We start from the raw sequence: 13,699 nt of genomic DNA on the forward strand, positions 1-13,699 counted from the left end.
CTTTAGAGCAAACATGGTTGTTTCTTTTGTTGTTCATTGAAGTATTTTAAGTAGAAGGGTAATCAGTGAACATTTTTCATTTCAGTCCTTCTAAATCTACTGGTTGGCCTTGGACATAATATAGGTTTCCAGTATGTCTCGGTTTCTTTATCTGAAAATAAAGATAATATTAATACTTCACTAATAAAGGTGTTGAGAGGATTAAAAGTCTTCAAAAATGCCCAAGACACAGTAAATACTCCACAAATTGCTGTTATTAATATTACAGGATTTTAAACAAAGGGATGGCATGATGGCATTTTAGAGAGCTCTTTCTGACCACATTGGGAGGTGGATTCAGAGGACTGTAAAACTGGACGTGGAAACTGCACAATACCCCAGGGAAGAGATGAACATCACCTGGAATATTATTAGCAAAGCAGGTAGAAACAGAATGTTCAAGCCATATTTAGGGAGAAGAATCAATAGAATAAATATAAGGACTGAGTGGGTGCACCTATATATCTGTGCTGTATTGAAAAAGTATAATTAACTAAACATAGGATAATATTTTTAATTGTTTCTGATTTACTTGATTGTCTCTTCCTCCATTAGACCTATTAGGTGTCTTTTCCAAATTTATTTTTCCCTGTTATACTTCCAGTGCCTAACAGCGCATGAAAAATAGAGACACTTTTCTAAATACATTGAGCACTGTTTGCGTAGGAAGATGATTAGTTCAGGGCATATAAGTGTAAGTTGATTTTGAAGGCAAGATGGTGGTCTGGCAAGCAGATTTACATGAAATTTAAGCTGTTGGAGTGGGCGTGGTTACCAAGGAGATGATTTGCAGTGAGAACAGAGCAGAGTTGGGGACAGAATTCTGACGAAGATGAACACATAAAGGAAAAAGAGACTTGCAAGTATTCGAAGAAAGAATGTCCAGAGAATTGGAAGAAAAACAAGGAAATCTGTAGTGTCGAAAAAAAGCAGAAAATGGTATTTTAAGAAGGAGCAGGAATATGAAACACTCTTTTAAGCAATTTAACAGTAACAAAATATTGTTAAGAGGCCAAGTATAACAAATAAGATATTGGCTAAAGAAGTTCATTTGAAGTAGCTTGAGGTACAAGCTGGATTAGGGCTTTTGAGGAATGATTGGGTGATATTTAAGTGGTGATAGAATTTAATTTTTCAAAAGTAATTAAGCTATTAAAAAACAGGTAGAAATAGGTAAATATGGAAGTGTCTGTGTCGTTCAGAGATGTTTGAAACCACCCTGAATGTTGTTGACAGGGTAATTCATAGAGTGAGGGAGCCGAGAAGGTCAGGGTTGATATGGTATCCTCAGGCTTGTAGTGAGTGAGGGGGACCGTGACAACACGGAACATTCAGATGCATCTTTTATGGAGCCAATTGGGTATGAAAACTCAATGGTATCGCAAAGGATTCACCTGAATGGCAATATGGTAAAATAATAATTCTTCCAACTCCAACGCAACTAGTGATGTGTGATCATTTGCTACCTTTACATCCACCAAAACTTTATAAACACATACTTTAGAAATGATGTATAATCAGTGATTAAGGCTATATTAACGAAGAAGGGAGGGGTATTATGCATGTCAAGGGCAATGTAGATGTGTATTTTTTTTATTCTTGTGTTTGCCTTTTAGCCATAAACGAGGATATTAGCAAGAGTTGTCTTTTGAAAGAAATAGTTCACTAGAATCTTCCTCATCTCTTCCTTTGTTATTCCATATAACATTACACATAGGCTTTCTTGTGTGAAGTTTAAAAAGAATATGTATGTAAATTATGTAAGTGAATGCTATTCTGTACTAACTAATGGGATGTCACTTTCTATGGAAAGAAGACTAAAAAGTAAATGTTAAAAATGTGAGAATCAAACTCCATACATTGCAAAGCAACAAGTTAGTAATAGAATGAAATATAACTAGACATAGTTATAAACTTAACTAGACTTTAGAGTATCTGGGCACCTTTGTATTTTTTCTTAGCACATTACTGATATATAGTCAGGGCTTAGTATATGCTTATTAGAGCAGATTAATTGTGGACATTTCAGGTCAAGCCATGATATAAGCAACTGAAAATAATTAGAGCCATCTGATTCATTATCACGTATTGTATTTTAATAGCAGATATATTTTTAAAGAACTCTAGATCTTTGCAGGAATCATTTATCAGGAGTGTTCTTTCCTCAAAGAGGTAATTAGGTGAAGAGCTGGTGTCACTTTGTAGTATAGAAATGATCCTTGAGGGGCACTTGGGTGGCTCAGTCAGCTGAGCGCCTGACTTCGGCTCAGGTCATGATCTCGCAGTTTGTGAATTCGACCCCCGCGTCAGGCTCTGTGCTGACAGCTCAGAGCCTGGAGCCTGCTTCAGATTCTGTGTCTCCCTCTCTCTCTGCCCCTTCCCCACTCATGCTCTGTCTCTCTCTGTCTCTCAAAGGTGAATACACATTAAAAATAAAATGAAAAATAATAAAGAAATGATCCTTGAGTGAAGGAAAGGTAGAGAATGAGAGTGGATAGCTTTGCAAAATGGGGGATTATATAAGTTCTCACAAATGTTCTGAAATGAATGCCTCTTTATGTTGTGGGAAATAAAGATCTCTTAAATCTTTTTTGATCTCCACATTGGAGATAGGAGAATATATCAGGGACTCTAAGATCCCAAGATTTCAGAAGTTCTCTTTCCATTATACACTGTAACAGGGAAGACAGTAAGCTTAAAGCAGATGTAATGAAGATCATCCTTAATACGATTTTAGGGAAAGATAAACTATTGATGGTATGAAGTAATTGGTACATATTGCTTGTATTGGCTACAGAAATGGTGTTATTTAAAATTTGAGTCCTCATTTTGCTTTAGTTTAAAAAAATGCGGCTACTGATGACAGAAGTGCCACAGGCTGGGATGTCCCCATCCAACTTCAGGCTTGCCATCACATTCAAAAGGAGTTCCTTAGCTGAAAGAGATACCGGACCTTCAAAAATCAGTCAATCAGGTAGTTAAAGAATTAAGAAATATGAGTTCACTTATAGGTATGATTTTCCTACTCTCTGAACCTGTCTCTTCTAATCATGCTTTTTGTAGAAAGACTCACACTTCTATATACAGTGGAGTATTTTTATGCATTTTTTTGTAGCATCAGAGCCCACGATTTTCTGTTGATTTTGCAGATAAAAAGTTACAGATCATTTCTGTTGGATGAATCTCTTTGTTATACCATCTGAAGGGTTCTGGAAAAAAAAACAATGTCATATTCATTTGAAGACAGAAAAAGAAACAACATTACTTGATTCAATGTGATAGCTATTTCTAAGGCAGAATTAAAATAGCATAATTTCAGCAATTTACTTTTTTACACTAATACCACAGTTCATTATTTTATACATTGAGGCACTTTAGAACCTCTCATATGCTTTTAATCTATCACTTACTAGTTGGCAATTACTACTTCATCTTCGGTCTCTATGCTCTTAAGAATTTGAACTCATAAAACAACATTGTTCTTATAATAGTGTAAAAACCACAGGAAAAGAAAAATTCCCTGTCTTTATTGAGCCCCACGTGTGAACATTTTTATATTCATCATACTTATACTTTAACATGTTTTAAAATTAAGGTGGATTTGCATGCTTTTTTGAAAAAGGGGGAGAAGTCAAGAAGTCATTCTTACTGGACTACACGTGGAAAGTAAATTACAAAGGTTTCAAGGAAATTGAGGCAACTGGGCATGTTGAAACAGCTAATATCACCTGGGGCCCATGCCCAGATGGAATAGAGTAATACTACCCAGGCCTGCCTGGGGTGTCCAAGGAGCCAATTCATGTGGGAAGAACGAAGGGACATGACAAAAAGTGGAAGTGATGTCACTTGGAAAAGCCTCTGGATTGTGGTTAAGTCAGGGTTAAGCTATGAAGAGCCCCTTAGCCACACCATTGGACAGTTCAACCAAAGCTGACAGAAGGGAGGAAAAAGCCCTACAATTATGAGACAATACACAGTGAAATAGGTATCAATGAGTAAAAAACTAGGACAGGTTAAAGAGTACTGAATACTGAACATGTTGAAGTAAGAGCATCAGCGAGAGTCTTCACAAAAGCCAGCTAGTCATCAGTCAAAGTGGAGGTTTTATAAGATGTACCTGATGAACGCTGACTTTCTGCAAAGCGAGTTAAGATTATGTAGGCAGAGCACGCTGCTGAGAAGGGCAAATTTGATCCCTATAATTAACTAATTTTTGTAACATAATCTTTAAAGACTATATTTATTCTTAGCACTATGGAATTTTGCCTAAAAAGTTTGAAAAATTCAACATTCATCCATGTAACAGTCAAGAGATATTTGTTGATTTTCTCTTTGATTGACATTATGTTAAGTCCTAGAAAATATAAAGATGAAATGGACATGATCATGTCTTAATCTTACTAATAAGTGAGAGAAACATATTAAATAGCAACACAGGTAACTCTTACATTACAGGTATATTCAATGTTATGAGGAAAAAACATTTTATTTCTCCAAACTTAGATTATAAACATGATGTCCATTATATGTGACTCTATGCCCATTCTCACATTGTGAGTTTCTTAATTTCCTCAATAAATTCTGTGATTCCAAACAATGATACTACTGGACCAGGGAAACAACCTCTTTTTCGGAAGATGTTATGTTTCAAACAATAAATAGTTTGAAGTTTTAGAAGCATATTAAAAATCAGAAAAAAAGTGTGTGAGAATATCTTTTGCCTTTGGTTTCCCCCATAAAAAAGAAGAAGAATATAAATATATTGCAAGAAAGTAATGACAGTGGAAAGCATATGTTGGCAGTCTTAAACTCAGAGGAAGTTTACAGAATATGGTCTTGACTTTATGGTTTATTATCTTATTTGAAATGAAATACAGAAAGGTCCAACAATAATCAGGCAGCTTGCCATTGAGCCTGTAGCATTTCAAGAACCACAAAGGAAGAATGAATCATTCCCATACACCCTTAAACCACAGTTTCATATCTACCAATGATTTTTATAGCACTTGGGATTTGTTAATAGCTCATTATGATGATTTCAACATTCGAATCTCCTATTTTACAATTGTTGATATTTCATTGCCCCAAAATGATCAGTTAGCCAAGCCAAATCTTGATTCATGTCCTACCACAAAGAATGTCCATTTCCAGTAACTTTTGATGGTTTTCATTATTCTTAGTGATTGATTATTGCATTAACAGGTCAAATTTTTATCTTTACCTTTCCTGATTTAGTCAACAAAGATACGTATTTGAGCTGGTGAATTTGACAAGAGAGTTATCTTCCAGGATATGGACAACATGGAAAGATCTCAGGGATGTGTTAAATCACACAGAAGACTCTGAAGAGCCATGGCTGTCTGTCTGTCTGCTGTCTGAAATTTAGACTGTTAGGAAAATTAAGACCCAACTCTAGTAGGGCTGCATTTCAAATGAAACTTCAAGTCATGCTAATGTCTGGCATCAATTTGAAATTCCTTAAATGTAACCACATAATTTCAGTTTTAAAAAGGGTCTTTCACTTTTAATGATCGAAAAGAAACTTTTGATTGCCATAGGGCAATTTAATGAAAGTCTTACAGCATCTTTTTTTTGTTTGTTTTTTTTTTGTTTTTTGTTTTTTTTGTCTGAAATCAATACTTAGGAAGCAATTAATGATAATCAAGTGTGGATGCTATTAATTACCTATATATCAATTTGTTATCAAAAAATTTTTTTAATTACATACTCATCAGAAGGCCTCAGTAAGAGTGGAAAGTCCCAAAAACAAAATTAGATTAAGATTTATCCTTCTAATGTGGAAAAGAAGAAAACAAATATGTAGATACATGAAATTGGAATTATTTATTATATGCAGTATCTGGGCCACACATTACTTTTAATAATAATATCATCTTGGATTTATATGGTGATATGTCTCCAGAGAGCCAGAAATTCTCTTTTATATTAAGGAGTAAATTACTACCAATATTAGCAGTCATGTTTATAGATAAAGATTTTAATTCACAAAAATACATGATTTATCTGAGGTCACACAGCTCATCAGTATTAAAGTCAGGTAAGAATCCTAAGTTTGCTGATTTATAATCAAATATCTGTTCATTTGATTAAGAGTTCTTAACCTGGGGCCAAGAGCTTCAGGGACCTTTGAACATCTTGAAATTAAATGCAAAATGTCATCTATATGTATGTTTTTCTCCCCTGGCAAGAGGATCAGATTATCAAAAGGGGTCATGACATAAAACATATTAAATACTATCTCATTTGACTAACCCACTTCTTTACTAGATTTCTCTAAAAAGGGATCACATTCATTTCCATAATAAATTTAAAGTTCAGCCAAAGTTTCTAAACGGTATGCTAGAGTTGGAATACATTAATGTAGCTTAGTAAACAACTTTGCAGAGAACAACTTAGATGACAGGGACTTGAATCCCTAGTTAACTTTTACATGCCTTGACATTTATTCTTAGCGCATCACAGAATTCACATAGGAAAATGCTACACTTAAACAGTTAAATGTACTTTAATTATCACTCCTGATTTGTAACTTTTGGTATGTAATGAAAAATTCATCTTTTGAACTAAAATTGCTCAGAGCAGAAGGCAATATATTTCCCATAAATGTATAACATCAGATCAGCTGGGCTTTACTTACGAGAACAAAACCGAATTTGCTTTCTCTCCCATTTTACCTTTTGGAAATTTTGCACTCACAGAAAAAAATACTCTAATTCAGAACACAATAAAGTATCAAATTCATTTCATCTAATTTTCAGTGTGGAAATGTCATAGTCTATATTCTCATTTTTAATGCTAAGAAGTAAAAGTTAGAAGCAATTTAAATATTGATTTTCATATGTACATATAAGCAGTTTGGATTTGGTTCTACATTGAATATATTTATTGTTGCTCCATTAGAAATAAAAAGGTGTGGACTTCACCTGAAACCTTCATATCCCTTCACATGGGGGGCCATACCAATACGGAGCATCCAAACTGAGAGCTTTGACTGCATCAATTAATTCAACCAAACAGCCTCTTCAGCCATCTCTCCACAGACTTAATCAAATCTTTAGGTTCATTGTCAATAGTATGAGACCCTTGCTATGTTATTCAAGGAAAGAAAGAAAATCACCAGCACTCAGTTGTACTTGATTTGGCCTAGGAATCACATGGCAGGCCTTTCAGGCTTAGGTATAATCTCAGCACTAAATGATTTACAAGTCAACAGCCTAGAATCCACAGGGTCTCCACATCAGCTTGCATGTCAGAGACAGATGTTTAATATGTTTCTTCTCAAGATATAGGAAGTGTTTTGATGGCTGTCATCATGAGGCTTATCCAGGTTCCCAGGGGAAGGGCAGAGTAGGTCTCTACTGGTATATATACACCTTGTCCAATAAAATGCATCGAAGGTATGAAGCAAGAGTTTCTTGTCCAGTGGACCACAGGGTTTGTGTCTCTGTAGCTGCTGACAGGTTAACTTTTATTTCTACCCCCAACTCATGACTAAGGCAAAACATTCCCCAAGGCACACAGGTCTTTGGCACGGACACTAGCTTACAGTTGAAGAGGCATTGGCTTACAGTTGACAGAGAAGAGGTTATTCCCCTCGAACCCAAAAGGGTGTGGATCAGTTTTGTCTCACTGAAGATTTATGAAAATTAAAACAATTTCCTCAGTCTTCTTTTTCTAAGTGGCAGGATGGGGAGGACCAGTTATGAGCCTAACCAGAAAGTTGAATTTCAACACCAAATCAATTCATAAATGTAAAGATAATCAAGGTTAGGTTTCTTTTTTGAGTCTTATAAGCCATGTTAGTTCTGCTGCAAAGCTTTCTCCGCTTTGACAAAGAAAGACCTGGGGCCAGCTTTCCATTTCTAGGCATAGTCCCCATTTCAATTGCTGATATCTATCACTGACTAGCACACAGGCCAATATTTCCTGACTATGAGATCAATGGCTGGACCAGAGACATCAATAGAGAGGATAAAGATTGCTAATTTCTGTGGTCAATGTCAGGAGCAGGGGAAAAATACAAATGGCATAGTGATAAACCAGGTTTATCTGTTGTTTGATCAAGGAATGCCTCACACAAAACAAGGAAGCAGAGAAACCCAGAACAGAGGCAGATAAACTGTTTATCGGGCAGCTGGACTTGTTCTGTTATATCTTTATTTTGGAGATGGCAGAATGGGCTTCTTTGCTTAAAGACCGTCTTCCTGGAACTAAAAAGAAAAATATGTCTGCTTTTGGGCAGGTGGCTGCAGAAAAGGCGAACTCTCCTTCAATATGGATTTATAAAGCAAGTAGTCCCAGAAGTCCAAATGCTGCTAAACCAATATAAGACACAGATGTGTATCCTGGTACAGATGACTTCACTAGGACACCTAGTCTATTAATGGCAGCATGGATAAATTGTGGCAGGTGTATTTGAACGATTACAGTCAAACTGAATACTTAAGCTACGCGTTTGCTATAATTAGGCTCATCCTTGAAAGGCAATGCAATTTTCGTTCCAATTAATGATCATAATCTCTACTACATTTCTCACCTTTATCCTTGTAAAAACTTCATCAAATGTGTGTACTTACTGTCTCCTAAAGATAGCTAGTGAGTTTGTGACTCCTTGTTTATGTCATGCTTCATTTGTGAAATACCCTTCACCATTTCCCTATTGATCTCAATCCTGCCCATCCCTATTCCAAAGCACGTCTGCCTTCACTTTCTTCCTTGCTCTACACTCTTCTAAGTCCGATGTCTGCATTTGGCATTAATATACATCCTAGTTAGTTATAAATTTATTAATTTCTTCCTGCGCTGTTATGAGAAGAGCCTGGTATTAGAGTCACATGATTGTGATTCTAGTCTCTAATTTGCTACACGGTATTTTTTTTCTATTCAGTAAGTAGTTTCACCTCTCCAAGATTAACCTCTCTTTGCTAGTAAAATGAAAAGAAAAATTCTTTCCTTTCCTAGGAGAACTGTTAAAAGTAACAAATTAAGCTTGAAATGAATGAAATGTCATCATCACCAACAGCACTGCGTTGTGGTGTTTTAATTCATTTCCATCTGGATTATCAGCATTTGGGGAATAAGTCTGGACTACCTAACATCCCCTTGTGCTTTTCAACACACTTATCAAAGCCTATCCTTATACTTATAACAATGTAAACGATCTTTTATGTATGTATCTCTTTGACTAAACTAAAAGCTGCCCAAACTGAACTTACGTCGCATTTACCCTTGAATCTCTAGCACCTAGCACCTGGCAACAAATTTCCTCCCAAAACACGTGATAAACTGAACCAAATTACTGTATATATTTTCATCATATGGCACAATGCTTTGTGTGTAGTCAGTGTAAGTTGTTTTTCTGTTAAGTGATTAAGCTAGATATCAGTCATTACCTACAGTTTATCTTAAACTTCTCGTTCAGATCGATTCATCAATATATGTGACAAATGGCAAAACAACTATTTCTACAACAAAGCAAGTACTTGAAAACCATGAGAAAGCCTTTGACTATGTAAACACAGCACACAATTAAACATAATTATAAAATACCCCACATAGTGTGCAAATTCAAATCATCAATATATAAGAGAACCAATATATAGAAGTAGTTTGAACTCATTGGCAATGCTGAAGTCATTCCAGAAATATAAAAGTTGGGTCAGGGCCTCTCGGTTGAGAATTTACATCCTAGAATAATGCAAAAACAGTCCATTATAGAACATAACCAAAGTTTTTTACATAAACATGGTTAAGGGTGCAAGATTAAAGGGTACAGTCCAACAAATCTGTTGCTGGTAAAATATTATGGTATCCAATAGGAACTTAGGGAACACTTTGGCCATTTGAAACTTAAACTTTCCAGATTTCCATCTTTTTTTCTAGTAACCAGTCTCAAATTCTGAGGGAAAATGTACTCCTTTTTATTTACATGAAGGCCATGAACAAATGTCTCCCATATTTACCCTTTCTATGAAACTCTTTCCACTTTAAGAAGGATGTGATCATTTCTTCTTTAACTGGTTCCACAGCTCTAATTTCTCCCTTTACTTACAACTGTACTTCGTTTTTCATGCATGGTCTCCCAATCGAACTAAATGTGAAGTGAGGTAGGATAAGACACATGACTATTTTGGTGGTCTAAAGGTAGATACAGGTAACAAGAAGAGAGTCCCATTCTCCAGTTCCTTTCTTATCACTCTGGGCACCTTCACAAATCACCTTCACACTTTAGTTTAAAAAGTAAAAGGGAGCAATTTCTGGATTCTCGTGTGGCATTTATGGAGTTTATGCGTTGTCACTCCCATCCCTACAACAAGAAAAAAGTTGAACAAACCGAAAATCAACTTTTCTTTAGATCCGTCAGAGAAGTGAAATAACAAAGCAAATTCTGCTCCCAAATTTGGAGAGATAGACAGGCAGAAACAGAGAATCACAGTTTACCAAGGCAGAAACTCAGGAGGAGGAACCTCCAGGACCAGGACCGGAGTAGGCAGCCCTAAACTGTAAAAGACAAGTTGCCAGAGACTCAGTGTGGACTGAGTCAAAGTTTGAGGTGAAGACTCTAGGGGGCCCAGTCTTAGGGAGGCTCCCATACTTTTGTGAGTTGTACTTCCAGGAGTCATGCCAGGCTGTCATGGTGAAGGACAAAGAAAAATCCCCTGGTGCATCTGGAAGGGGGAAGGGGGAAAGTAGCTATTCTGAAATGCAGCCAGAGCATTTTATTCTGTTTAACCAGACCTACCCTCAAAACGAACTATTTCACCACAGCCTAACAGACTAGAGTTTGCCAGAGCTTAACCCACCTTGGGAAAAGGAAATACTCAAATCAGCTCCCCCTAGACTTTAATATGTAAGAAGGCAAATACTCAACCTCAGTCTGATCTAGCCTTCCACGTGGAGGCTCTCCTCCAGCCTTCCATGTGGGATACGGAAGTACTTACCTCTAGCTCCCTCTAGCCTTCTTGTCTTACTTGAGTGGGGTGTGAGGATTGAGGGATGGGGGACCCTAAGAACCATGTGTAAAGATCACAGCCTGGGGAAGTAGGTGCACTAAAAGACTGAGACCAAATAAAAAAACTGTAGAATGCTTCCCTTCCCCCAGCTTCAACAACACATTACTAAAGATCTACTTAACTCAGTTCCTTTTACCCAGCACATCATGTCTGGCTTTCAACAAGAAAACTGTAAGGCATACTAAAAGGCAGAAAGCACAGTTTGAAGAGACAGAGCAAACATCAGAAGTAGACTCCGATGTGACAGGGATGTTAGGAATTATCAGGCTGGGATAATATAACTATGAATAATATGCTAAGGACTCTTATGGAAAAAGTAGACAACATGCAAGAACAAATGAGTAATTTGAGCAGAGAAATAGGGAGCCTAAGAATCAAAAAGCAATACTAGAAATAAAAAACCCTGTAACACAAAGAATGCTTTTGATGGGCTCATTGGGAGACTGGACAGGTTGAGGAAAGGATCAGTGAGCTTAAGAATAAGTCAATAGAGGGGCGCCTGGGTGACTCAGTCTGTTAAGCATCCGACTTCGGCTCAGGTGGTGATCTCACAGTTAGTGGGTTTGAGCCCCATGTCGGGCTCTGTGCTGACAGCTCAGAGCCTGGAGCCTGCTTCAGATTCTGTGTCTCCCTCTCTCTCTGTCCCTCCCCCACTTGCACTCTGTCTCTCTCTCTCAAAAATAAACATTAAAAAATTAAAAACAAAAAAATAAGTCAATAGAGATTCTTCAAAAGCACAGAGAAGAAAAAGACTAAAATATCTTTTAGTCAGATATCAGAACAGAATATCCAAGGGTTATCTAGGATAATTATAAAAAAGATGATATATGTGTAACAGGAATACACTGAAAGGAGAAGAGAGAAAAAAACTAGAAGATAAAACGTAATAATGACTGAGAATTTCCCAAAATTAATGTCAGACATCAAAACACACATACTGGAAGCCCAGAAAGCACTATGCAGGAATATGGCAAAAGTCTAGGCATGTCATATTCAAATTAAAGAAATGAAAAAAATACTGAAAGAAATCAGAGGAAAATAAACCAATAGTAAAGAAATACAAGAATTACATCAGACTTCTCTTCAGAAACCGTGCAAACAAGAAAAGAGTAGGGTGAATTATTTATAGTGTTGAGTAAACACACACACACACACACACACACACACACACACCCCAAAGTAGAATTCTGTATTCAGAAACATTATCTATCAAAATAAAGGAGAAATACTTTCTCAGACAAATAAAGAATTGAGGGAATTTGTCACTGGTAGATCTGCCTAGAAGAAATATCAAAAAAAGTTCTTCACAGAGGAAGGAAATAAAACCCATCTCTACATTAAAAAAAAAAGGCATAACATTAAAAAGAGGAATATGTGAAGGTAAAATAAAAACTTTTATTTTTCTTATTCTTAATTGCTATAGAAGATAAGTTTGTTTAAAAAAATAATAGCAACAATGTATTCAGTAATTACAGCTTATGCATAAATGTAATAACTAACAGCAATGTTATAAGGGACAGGAGAGAGGAATTAGAAATACTTTGTTACCAGACACTTATACTACCCATGTAGTGGTGTAATGTTATTTGAAAATGGAATTGGATTCCCTGTAAGTGTATACAGCAAACTTTATGGCAACCACAAAAAAATAAAAAATAAAAAGAGAAGTATAATTGATATGCTGAAAAAGGAGAGAAAGTGGAATCATATAAAATGCTCAATTATTCAAAATTCAAAAAAATAAAATGTTCAATTAAAATCACCACGACAAAAACATAGACAAAAACAGAAACAAAGAACAAAGGCAATGAAGAGAAAATAGCAACAAGTATGATAAATATAAATCCAATATTCACTTCAAATGTCAATGGCTAAACACATCCAGACAGAGACTGGACACATACACAAATGAGACACAATTCTATGTTGTTTATTTAAACTTACTTTAAATATAAAGACACATACAGATTCAAAGAAAGAGACAGAGAAAGATATATCATGTTTGTCAACATTAATCAAAAGAAATCTAAAATTTTTGACCAAGAAAATTATCAAGAAAATTATCAAGGATCTAGAGGGTTTTTACACAGTGATGTCAATTCATTAAGACAACAATCCTTAATGTGTATGCACCTAACAACAGAGCTTTAAAATATGTAAGACAAAATTGATAGACTTGCATGGGGAAATAGATGAATACACTATTGTAACTGAAGACTTCAACCTGGCTCTATCAATAAGTGACAGATTGAGCAGGCAAAACAGTAGTAAGGACATAGTTGAACTCAACAGCACCATCAACTGAATGTAATTGACATATACTCCTTCATTCAACAACAGAATACACATTCTACCAAGCTTATACGGAAGATTCACCCATAGAGACCACACTCTGGGCTATGAAATATATCTTCACAAATGTGAAAGCATAGAAATTATGCCATACCTGCTCTCAGACCACAATGGAATTAAACTAGAAATAAAGAAAGAAATAAAATTAATAATCTAAGGTTTCACTTTAAGAAACTAAGAAGAGTGGGGCACCTGGGTGGTTTCGTTGGTTAAGCATCCAACTTCAGCTCAGGTCAGATCTCGAGGCTGAAGTTTGAGCCCCACTTGGGACTCTG

At 36.0% G+C, this 13,699-nt stretch overlaps 1 long non-coding RNA gene across 1 annotated transcript; it reads left to right on the forward strand.

Moving 5' to 3' along the window:
* The first annotated feature begins 819 nt into the window (after nt 1–819).
* Nucleotides 820–5,616, forward strand: LOC123381666. The gene is made up of 3 exons (XR_006588953.1): nt 820–978; nt 2,878–3,013; nt 5,275–5,616. It is a non-coding gene; the product is annotated as an uncharacterized LOC123381666 (long non-coding RNA).
* Nucleotides 5,617–13,699: the final 8,083 nt, after the last annotated feature.

The sequence above is a fragment of the Felis catus genome, chromosome D4, assembly GCF_018350175.1.
Source record: "Felis catus isolate Fca126 chromosome D4, F.catus_Fca126_mat1.0, whole genome shotgun sequence".
In the NCBI taxonomy this organism is placed as follows: Eukaryota; Metazoa; Chordata; class Mammalia; order Carnivora; family Felidae; genus Felis; species Felis catus.